We start from the raw sequence: 10,648 nt of genomic DNA on the forward strand, positions 1-10,648 counted from the left end.
AAGCTCTGGTAGCATAGTGCCTACTTGACTGCTAACTAGAAGGCTGGTGGTTCAAACCTACCAGCCACTCCTTGGAAGGAAGGTTAGGCAATCTACTTCCGTAGTGATACTGCCTCGGAAACCCAAGGAGGGGTCACTATGGGTTGGGTCCGACTCCATGGCACATAACAACAACAACAGCAAATATATATATATATATATATATATATTTATGTATAACTAACAGCCAATGACCTGGGAAGTACAATGATAAGTGACAGTATTATACTCTTGCAGTTGTGGTTTTTACAGATGTATTTAATTCTGTGTTTCTACACAATTTAACATTTTTGCAAAAATTAACTGTTATCACATTCATTAAAACATTTCTTTTGAAATTCAGAGATCTAGATTGTTAAAACTTGTGCCAGAACTGGAAAGTGCAAGAGAAAATTCAAGCTCTTCGAGATATAGCCTCACAGTTTTAAACTTCACTTTTCATACACAGACAACTCCCTACACTAAAAAATGGCAAGGAATATTTGCCATGGAGGAAATTCGCTCTGGTTTTCAATAGCCCTTTTCTTTCACAAGCTGCCTTGTAGGTTCCATTCCTCTAGGGCACTCATGGAATAAAGAACATGTCTCCCTCTCTTTCACTTCCTACCACCTAAGGGAAAAATCATTTTTAGAGATTCACTTTCTATGAAAGATACACATATTTTTGAAGCAAAAGAAGAACATTGCCAAATTATTAAAATGATCAGATCAGCTCAAAAAGAAACAGAAGACATATGATTAGGTTGTAAATAAATATGCACATTAAACTGTATGGTATTTTTAAATATTTAGCTGTTTTAGTTCAGTGTTTAATCCTTACTCTGTTTTGACATAGAGAGATTTATTTTTTTAAAATGACTGATATATCAAATATTTTTACTATTTTTGTGCTTATCTCTATGTGGCTCCACCACTTGTCTGTTGATTTGTTGTATTGTGGTGACTTGTGTGTTGCTGTGAGGCTGGAGGCTATGCCACCAGTGTTTCAAATGCCAGCAAGGTAACCCACAGTGAACAGGTTTCAGCAGCTCTTCCAGACTAAGACAGACTTAGAAGAAGGAAGGGATCATCCACTTGTCAAAGAATTGGCCAGTGAAAATCTTATGAATAGCAGTGAAAGACTGTCTGATATATTACTGGAAAACTTGCTGAAGAGCTCTGAAATGTTGTCGGATATAGCACTGGAAGATGGAAGGTTGGAAGGCACTCAACATACAGCTGAGGAAAAGCTGCCTCCTCAAAGTAGAGTAGACTTTACTGAGGTGGATGGAATAAAGTTTTCAGGACCTCCGTTTGCTGATGGGGCATGACATAAAAGGGGAAGAAACAGCTACAGAAATCCATTAATACTTGGAATGTGGAATGTGCAAAGTATGAATGTAGGAATATTGAAAGTTGCCAAAAATGAAATGAATGGAAAAATCAATATCCTAGGCATTAGTGAGCTCAAATGGACTAGTTTAAGCATTTTGATTCAGACAAACAGATGATCTACTATGCCAAAAATGACAAATTGAAGAGGAATGGCATGACATTCATTGTCACAAAAAATGTTTCAAGATTTATCCTGAAGTACAATGCTATCAGTAATAAGATTAAACACCTACAAGGAAGACTAGTTTATACTACTATTATTCAAATTTACACACCAACCACTAAAGCCAAAGACAAGGAAATGGAAGATTTTTACCAACTTTTGCAGTCTGAAAATTGATCAAACATGTAATCAAGATATATTGATTATTATTGGTGTTTGGAATGCAAAAGGTGGCAACACAACAACAAAAAAATCAGTGGTAGCTGGAAAATATGGCCTTGGTGATAGAAATGTTGCTGGAGATAGCATGATAGGATTTTCCAAGACCAACAAGTTAATCATTGCAAATACCTTTTCTCAACAACATAAATGGTGGCTATACATGTGGACTTCACTACATGGAATACATAGAAATCAGATCAACTCCATCTGTGGAAGGAGGTGATGCAGAAGCTTAATATCTTCAACCAAAACAAGGCCAGAAGCAGACTGTGGAATAGATGATCAACTTCTCATATGCAAGTTCAAGTTGAAGCTGAAGACAATTAAAACAAGTCCACAGTACCCAAAATATGACCTAGATTATATCCCTTCTGAATTTAGAGACCATCTGAAGAATAGATTCAATGCACGTACACCAATGACCAAAAACCAGACAAATTGTGGGATGACATTAAGAACATCATCCATGAAGAAAACAAAAGGCCATTAAAAAGACAGGAAAGGAAGAAAAGACCAAAATCAATGTTAGAAAAGACTCTGAAACTTTCTCTTGAATGGAGGGTAGCTAAAGCAAATGGTAGAAATGGCAGTATAAAAGAACCGAACAGAAGATTTCAAAAGGCAGCTTGAGAAGACAAAATCTAGTATTATAATGAAATATGGGAAGACATGGAATTAGAAAACCCAAGGGAGAACATACTGGGCATTTCTCAAGCTGAAAGAACTAAAGAAAAATGTCAAGCCGAATACTGAAAGGTTCTGTAGGAAAAATATTGAATGATGCAGGAAGTAGCAAAAGAAGACGGAAGGAATGCACAAAGTTATTGTACAAAAAAGAATGGGTTGATGTTCATCTATTTCAGGAGGTGATATATGATTATACTGAAGGAAGAAGTCAAAGCTGCAATGAAGGAATTGGCAAAAACAAGGCTTTAGGCATTGGCAGAATACCCATTGAGATATTTCAACAAATGGATGCAGTGCTGGATGTACTTACTCGGATATGCCAAGAAATTTGGTAGACAGCTACTTGGTTAATGAACTAGAAGAGATCCATATTTGTACCCATTCCAAAGAAAAGTTTTCCAACAGAATATGATTTTTTTTGAAAAATATCATTAATATAACACACAAGTAAAATCTTGCTGAAGATAATAAAAAGTGATTGCAGCAATATATTGACAGGGAACTTCCAGAAATGAAAGCTGGATTCAGAAGAGGACATGGAACAAGGGATATAATTGCTGATGTCACATGGATCTTGGCTGAAAGCAAAGAATACCAGAAAGATGTTTACTTTTGTTTTATTGACTATGCAAAAGCATTAGATTGTGTGGGTAATAAAAAATTATGGATAACATTCCAAAGAATGAGAATTCCAGAACACTTCATTGTGCTCATGAGGAACATGTACATAGACCAGGTGGCTGTCATTTGAACAGAGCAAGGGGATACTGCATGGCTTAAAAGCAAGAAAGGTGTGCATCAAGGTTGTATCCTTTCACCATACTTATTCAATCTGTATGCTGAGCAAATAATATGAGAAAGTGGATTACATGGAGAAGAACATGGCATCAGAATTGGAGGAAGAATCATAAACAACCTGCTATATGCATTTGACTGCTAACCAGAAGTCTGGCTGTTCAAACCCACCAGCTACTGCTCAGAAGGATGTTTGGGCAATCTACTTCTGTGGAGTTACCACCTGGGACACCAAGGAAGGGTCACTATGAGTTGCAATCGACTTGATGGCAGTGAGTTAGGTTTTGAGTTCTTTATATGCAGATGCTACAACTTTACTTGCTGTGAGTGAAGAAGACTTGAAACACTTACTGATGAAGAGTAAATACTACACTCTTCAATATGCATTGCACCTCAATATAAATAAAACAAAAATCCTCACAACTGCACCAAGAGGCAACAGCATGATAAATGGAGAAAAGATTGAAGTTGTCAGGGGTTTAATTTTACTTGGATCAATAATCAACATGGATGGAAGCAGCAGTCAAGAAATCAGACATCATATTGCACTGGGAAAATCTGTTGCAAAAGACGTCTTTAAAATTCTGAAGAACAAAGATGTCTTTTTGAAGACTAAGGTGCGTCTAACCCAAGCCATATTGTTTTCAGTCACCTCATATGCATGTGAGAGCTGGACAATGAATAAGAAAGACTGAGAAAAACTTAATGCCTGTGGTGGTTAAGTTGTGTGTCAACTTGGCTGGGCCTGGTATTAAGTGGTTGGGCAGCTGAATGTAGTTATTCCCCATGATGAGCCTTGCTATTAACTCCAGAGTAGAATCTATTGGAACAGCTGAGTAGCTGCCTTAGGGATGTGATCTGCTTCCAGTTTATGCGGAGAAGTTTTGAGAAAGATCCCTGGAGCTTTTTGGTCCACTTGGACCCTGCATGTAGCTGAGTTTTCATTTAGCAGCTTGCCATGTTTCCTTGCTGATCTTGGGACTGTCTCTGGACTTGAACTAGTGGCCTGCCATATTCTTTGGTAATATTGGGACTGTGCCATTTTATTTGTTGACCTTGGGCTTGTTAGCTTCATCAGCCAGGAGCTGCCCAAGTGAAGAGACATCTCTAGTTCCAATGGATTGGGAGCAAGAGGCAGAGCTGAAGCCCAAGGTTGAGGGGCTTTCATCAGACCCTAAAGCCTGGCACTTTGAGCTTGGACTTCCAGCCTCCAAAATTGTAAGAGAAACTCCTGTTTGTTAAAGTCACCAATTTGTAGTATTTTCTGTTAGAGCAGCACAAAGTAAGTGAAACAGAATGGGTACTGAGAGAGTAGGGTGCTGCTCTGACAGGTATCTAAAATGTGGAAACAGGAGAGGAGTGTATCCTTGACCCCAGACCCTGGCAGAGAGACCCTGGCAGAGAGACAGCAGAAGCAGAGCCAAGAGACCAGCATGAGACAGCAACAGCCTTACCAGCTCACAGAGGAGAGAGCTGGATGCAATTGGGTAGGCAGCTTCCTGACAGAGTGGGTTGTCTTCGGGCATTAATTGATAAAAGAGACCTGGTATGAGATGGACTAGCAGGCTGTCCAGCCTGCAGATCAAGAAAGATAAGTGCCCTTTGGGCAGGAAGATTTCTGACAGAGTGGGTTGCCCTCCATCATTAATTGCCAGAAGCTGAGTGACCAAGAAAATGGGAAGCAGAGCTGTCTTAGCCTCAAAGGGGTAATACCATGCCTTTAGAGGTAGAACTACCACAACCTCCTAGGTTTCAAAGTCAGACCTTCACTGATTTCGTTCTGGAGTATAGGTTGCTCATTCATGTGGGCTAGTGAGATGAGGCCAGAGCCACTGCCCAAAAGTGAGGGGGCAGGGCTGTCATGCCCAAGAGGTAGAGGAACTGGACCTACCAGGCCAAGGGGTTGAGGTCACCACTCAGATAAACTAGGGGAGTGGAGCCACCCAGTGAACTAGATCTGTACAAGTGCCACCCAATGAAGTTTTGTACTGGTGCCAGGTTGACAAGGGGTGGAATTGAGGTTGTTACATTGTGTGTCAACTTGGTTAGGTCTGGTTTTGAGTGGATGGGCAGCTGGATGTAGTTACTTTTCATGATGAGACTGGAAATCAAGTCCAAGGTGGAACCTACTGGAGTAGCTGATTAGCTGCCTTAGGGATGTGGTCTGCTTCCAGTATATAAAGAGAAGTTTTGAGAAAGGTCTCTGCAGCTTTTTGGCATGCTTGGACCCTGCATGTAGTTGAATCTTCATTTAGCAGCCTACCATGCTTCCTGCTAATCTTGGGACTATCCTTTGACTTGAACTAGTGGCCTTCCATGTTGTTTGGTAATATTGGGACCATGCATTTTATTTGTCGACCTTGAGCTTGTTACCCTCATCAGGCAGCAGATCCCTCAGTGAACAGACACCTCTAGCTCCAGCAGGCCAGAGCAAAAGGTAGAGCTGAAGCTCAAGACTGAGGGGCTTGGAACTCTGAACTTGGACTTCTAGCCTCCCAAACTGTGAGAGAATAAACCCTTGTTTGTTAAGGACACCTATTTGTGGTATTTTTTGTTAGAGCAGCACAAAGCAACCAAAAAAAAAAAAAAAATGCCTTTGAACAACAGTTTTGGAGAAAAATACTGAAAATACCATACACTGACAGAAGAATGAACAAATCTATCCTGGAAAAGTGCAGCCAGACATCTCTTGAGAAGAGAGAATGACCAGACTCCATTTCACCTACTTTGGTCATTTGATCAGAAGGTACAATTCCCCAGAGAAGGATATCATGCTTGGTAAAGTGGAGGGTCAGAGAAAAAGGGGAAGGCCCTCAATGAGATGGATCAACACAGTGGTTGCAACAGTGCACTCAAACATAGCAGGGTTTGTGAGTATGGCCCAGGACTAGGCAGTGTTTCATTCTGCTGCATATAGGGTGCTATGAGTCAGAGCTGACTAGACCACAAAACAACAACTCTGAGGGTAACTTCATTTTTCATATTGTTATTTTAGCTTTCCATCAGTGAATATTTCTTAGCAAATATTCAGGTGCCTACTATGCGCCAGGCTCTCTGGTCTAAATGCTGGCCATACACAAGTTGATTGTTAGATTAAAAACACAATTGAATAAACCAAACTCACCGCTATTGAGTCGGATCCGACTCATAGCGACCTCTCCTTGGGTTTCTGAGGCAGTCTCACTACAGAAGTAGATTTCCCAACCTTCGTTCCGAGGAGTGGATGGTGGGTTTGAACCCCCAGCCTTCAGTTTAGCAGTCAAATGACTTGTTGTTAGGTGCCGTGGAGTCGCTTCCGACTCATAGCGACCCCATGCACAGCAGAACAAAACATTGCCCCATCCTGCGCCAGCTCCATGATCCTTGCTATACTTGAGCCCATTTTCGCAGCCACCATGTCAATCCATCTCGTCGACAGCCTTCTCCTCCTTCGTCGACCCTCCACCTTACCAAGCATGACATCCTTCTCCAGGGAATGGTCCCCTCTGACAACATGACCAAAGTAGGTGAGACGAAGTCTGGCCATCCAGATGCCTTAGGCAATAAAACCCTGTCCTCTGGGAGCATACACTCTAGATATTGATTGACTGATTGACTGATTTATACAGACTTTCCGTAATCCTCATACTGAAGCCCTACTTCTGCACCATCTACAGAGATGGTTGGAGCTTTACAGGATTCACTGGTATAAATCAGTTTCTTTCTCAGTTTTTTCTACTGACAGTTTAATATCTGCTTTCCAGTGTCCAAACTTTCATTGCTCATATCTTCTGTTCTGTTTTCTTTATCCTTGTAGGTTTACTGTTTTCGTAAGTCCCCTTACTATTTTGATTTAGTGGGGTTTAGAAAGCATTGAAAAATGAGTCGATGTATTTAATCTACCATCTGCAGCAGGAACTACTCTGCCATTCTTATTTTATGTCTTTGCCATCTACTATGGATTGAATTATGTCTCATAAAGGGGTATGCTGAAAACCTAACCTCTGTACCTCTGAAGGTTTGTATCCATGTTTTCTTTTGACATATCAGCAGTGAAGTCATATTATAGTAGGGTGAGTCCTACTCTACTCCTACTCTACTTCTGAGTAGTGTTTTGTAAAAAGGGTGGGCACACAGGGAAGCAGACTCACACATGGGGGCAAAATTGCATATGAGCATTGCCAAAGAACAACAAGAAATATCCGGGGCTGCCAGAAGCTGAGCCAGGCAACAAAGTATCTTTCCTTACAGCCAATAGAGTGAAAGAGAGAGCATAGACCTGTCTACTCTAAGACTTCTCACCACCAGAACTGTGAGACAATAAATTTCTGTTCATTAAGGCCAACTATTTGTGGCATTTTGTTACAGCAGCTTTTGGAAACTGAGACAGCATCTGCATTATTGTTCTTTCATTGTTCTTCACCTTCTTTTATGTTTATTTTTCTCATTTTCTTTCCTAAGTATTTTCCATCTTCATCCCATCAAATAAACATGCTCATCAGAGTTTCCTGTCTACATATCTTATCTTCCTTTCCTGTGACTTCATCCTTCTTCAAATGCTACATATATATTGATAACTTTTAAATCGGAATCTTCAACTTAGATCATTCTCCTTTATTTCAGAACAGGGACAATACCGGCAAATGTGTGTGTCTTTTACAGAATTTGTTGTCTTTCCACTACTTCCCTACCCTCCACAAGCCTATTGTTCCTCTGATACTTTCAATCTCATTGTGAATGGCACCTCAACTAACTCACTAATTAAAAAAGAGGGGTGGCATTTTGTTTAACACCTATGTTTCACTTATTTTCCATATCAGATTGGCAAATAAATCTTAAATATTATGGGCTCTGTTATCTCAATATCTTTTGAATCTCAATTTCTCTCTCCTTTCCCATTGCCACTATCTACTTCTTCTTCTTCTTTTTTCTTTGTTTTTTAATTGTGATTTGGGTGAAAATTTGCAGAGCAAATTCACTTTCCATACAGCAGTTCACATACACTTTGTCTCATGACATTGACTACAATTTACCACAATGCAACAGCTCCCCTCCCACTTCCTCCTCATAGTTACCTCTTTCCTGTGTTCATCACTTCATGGACTCCTGCTCCCTGAGCTGTCTCCCTGTGCGTAAACAGCCCTTCTTTCTCCCATGACTGTTCTGTCCAAGGGGTGTATCTACCGAAGGTAAATGTTCAATTCATATGCTTGTCTTTTTGTGGCTGGAAGCCATAGGTGTGGGTTTGATTCCAGACCTGAAGGGCAGTTAGGGCCATAGTCTAAGTGGTTCTACCAGGTTCTATCAGACCAGCAAAACTGGTCCCCCCCTTTTTTTTTTCCAAATGATTTTGAGTTTTATTCCACATTGTTCTCGCTCTCTATCCAGGATCTCCTGCATAGATCCCACTCCGAGTGGTTGACAGCCATTATCTTCTTTAATTCTCACCAATACTTGCATTTCTTTTCTTATTGTAGTAGATTCAGCCTACTGTTGTTTCTTCCTCAATTTAGTTTAGTCTTCAATACACTTTGTATCAGATCTCCAGAGTGGTGTCATTTTCTAACATATGAGTAAGTCACTTTATTGACCTCTTTATTGTCAATATCAAATCTAAATTATTATGTAATCATCTAAGGCAAGCCCTTCATGATCCTGCTCCTGCTCCTTAGTCACTCTGCAGCTTGCTTGTTATCCTTACTTCCAGTCTTCTCCACATGCATGCACTGTCCCAGACACAACAAATATCATACAATTCTTAAAACTGACCATGCTCTTTGTCTTCTCAGTATATTCTACTCTCTGTATCTCTTTCTTCATCTAACCAATGCCAGTTCCTCTTTAAAATCTCAATTCAGATATTATCTCTTCTGGTAAAGATTCCAAGATGAGTAAGCTGGGTAGATGATCCTTTTCTGTTCTCCTTGTTTATAACTTGCCCTGGCACTTTCAACATTATGCTCACCATGGCTTATTTGATGAAGTGCTCATCAAGGGCAAGAACTGTATGTCATTCATGTCCAGGAACAAGTACTTAGGACATGGTTAAAGAATGTTCGTTGGATTAATGAGTAATTTTGGGGAAACAAAGGGATATGAGGTTAAATGAGCAAAACTGGTTCCACTTATGAACACCACCTATTGTACGTGACCATGCAATGAGGAGGGAGAATTGAATATCCAAAGTGAAACATTTAGAGTGAAAGAGAAGGTAGGAAGGAGTAAAAGACCAATAATAATAATAAAATAGGCCATGTGTGTTCCTGTCATCACTCTAACTCAGGTGATTATGACATGACCACTGTTAAATCGGACAGAGGACAGTTGATTTACTACATTCAGTCATACTTTATCATCAGCAGTGCTCAATCAGCTGGACCTATCATTCAGCAAAGCAAATTTAAAACTGCTAATCAGCCAAGATTCTGCACATACTATCATTCAACTCTGCAGTGTGTTTTCATCCTTACCTGAAACTCTGAATTTCATAATATGAATGTTTTATAATGGAAGCAAGGTTTTTAATTTTTAATGGTTTCCCAGGCACAAGAATGGATCATTCCCGAGCTCATTGTCCATTTAAATTCAAATGTTTCTTTCACAAGAGTGTAAAGATATCATTTCCTCCTTGCTACCGAAAACAAGCATTTCATGCTTTTTTCCAAATTAACCTCAAGTTGCCACTTATGCCTCCCTATTTCAGTTAAATGAGGTCACATCGGGCCCTTGTCTTCCATTTGATTGGTTTTTAACTATTTATTTTCTGCTATTCAAGTTTATAGCGGGCAGTAAAAGACAGGTTTAATGGGCCAGTAGTCAAGGAAGGGAAATTATCCAGCTACTGAGGCATCAAAGTTAACACATTAGAGACAGAACTGATCCATTCTCTCCATGCTTGACATCTGACTGCAGATGCTTATGGGCCAGAAAGTGAGGTGTCTGGATCTAAGACTGTAGCACATTATTTCTTATGAGACTGATGATTTTCCATTCCTCCCTCTTTCCTATTTTAAAATAAGTCACCTTTGTAGCAACATTTGCTAAATTCAGTGATGGCAAATTATTTATATCTGGAACTGTGACCATATGCTTCAGCTGCTTTGACCCAGAAGGAAACAAAAGTATACTTCAATAACCACTTAATTCACAGTGATGCTTTAAATTAAATGTAAAGGTTGATTGGTTGAACTGACTAGGCATTTCAGTCAAAAGCAATGGATTTTTCACGTTAGCATGCAAAGAGACCTCAAGCTGGTGTCAAGATTACTGGTTCTAGAGTTCTGGTAAGATGGCGGACTAGGCAGAAAGACTGCACAGACCCTCTTCAACAAAGAAAAGGGAAACCAATTAACACAGACACAGAAGATAATCCTGGACCCCTGAGCCTTG

At 40.0% G+C, this 10,648-nt stretch overlaps 1 protein-coding gene across 1 annotated transcript in view; it reads right to left on the minus strand.

Moving 5' to 3' along the window:
* Positions 1–10,648, minus strand: part of RIT2 (Ras like without CAAX 2) — a 530,470-nt gene that overhangs the window by 167,074 nt on the left and 352,748 nt on the right. The gene's annotated exons all lie outside the window — the stretch shown is intronic.

Source organism: Orycteropus afer, unplaced genomic scaffold, assembly GCF_000298275.1.
Source record: "Orycteropus afer afer isolate SDZICR_OR568_19922 unplaced genomic scaffold, OryAfe1.0 scaffold00161, whole genome shotgun sequence".
Taxonomy (NCBI): domain Eukaryota; kingdom Metazoa; phylum Chordata; class Mammalia; order Tubulidentata; family Orycteropodidae; genus Orycteropus; species Orycteropus afer.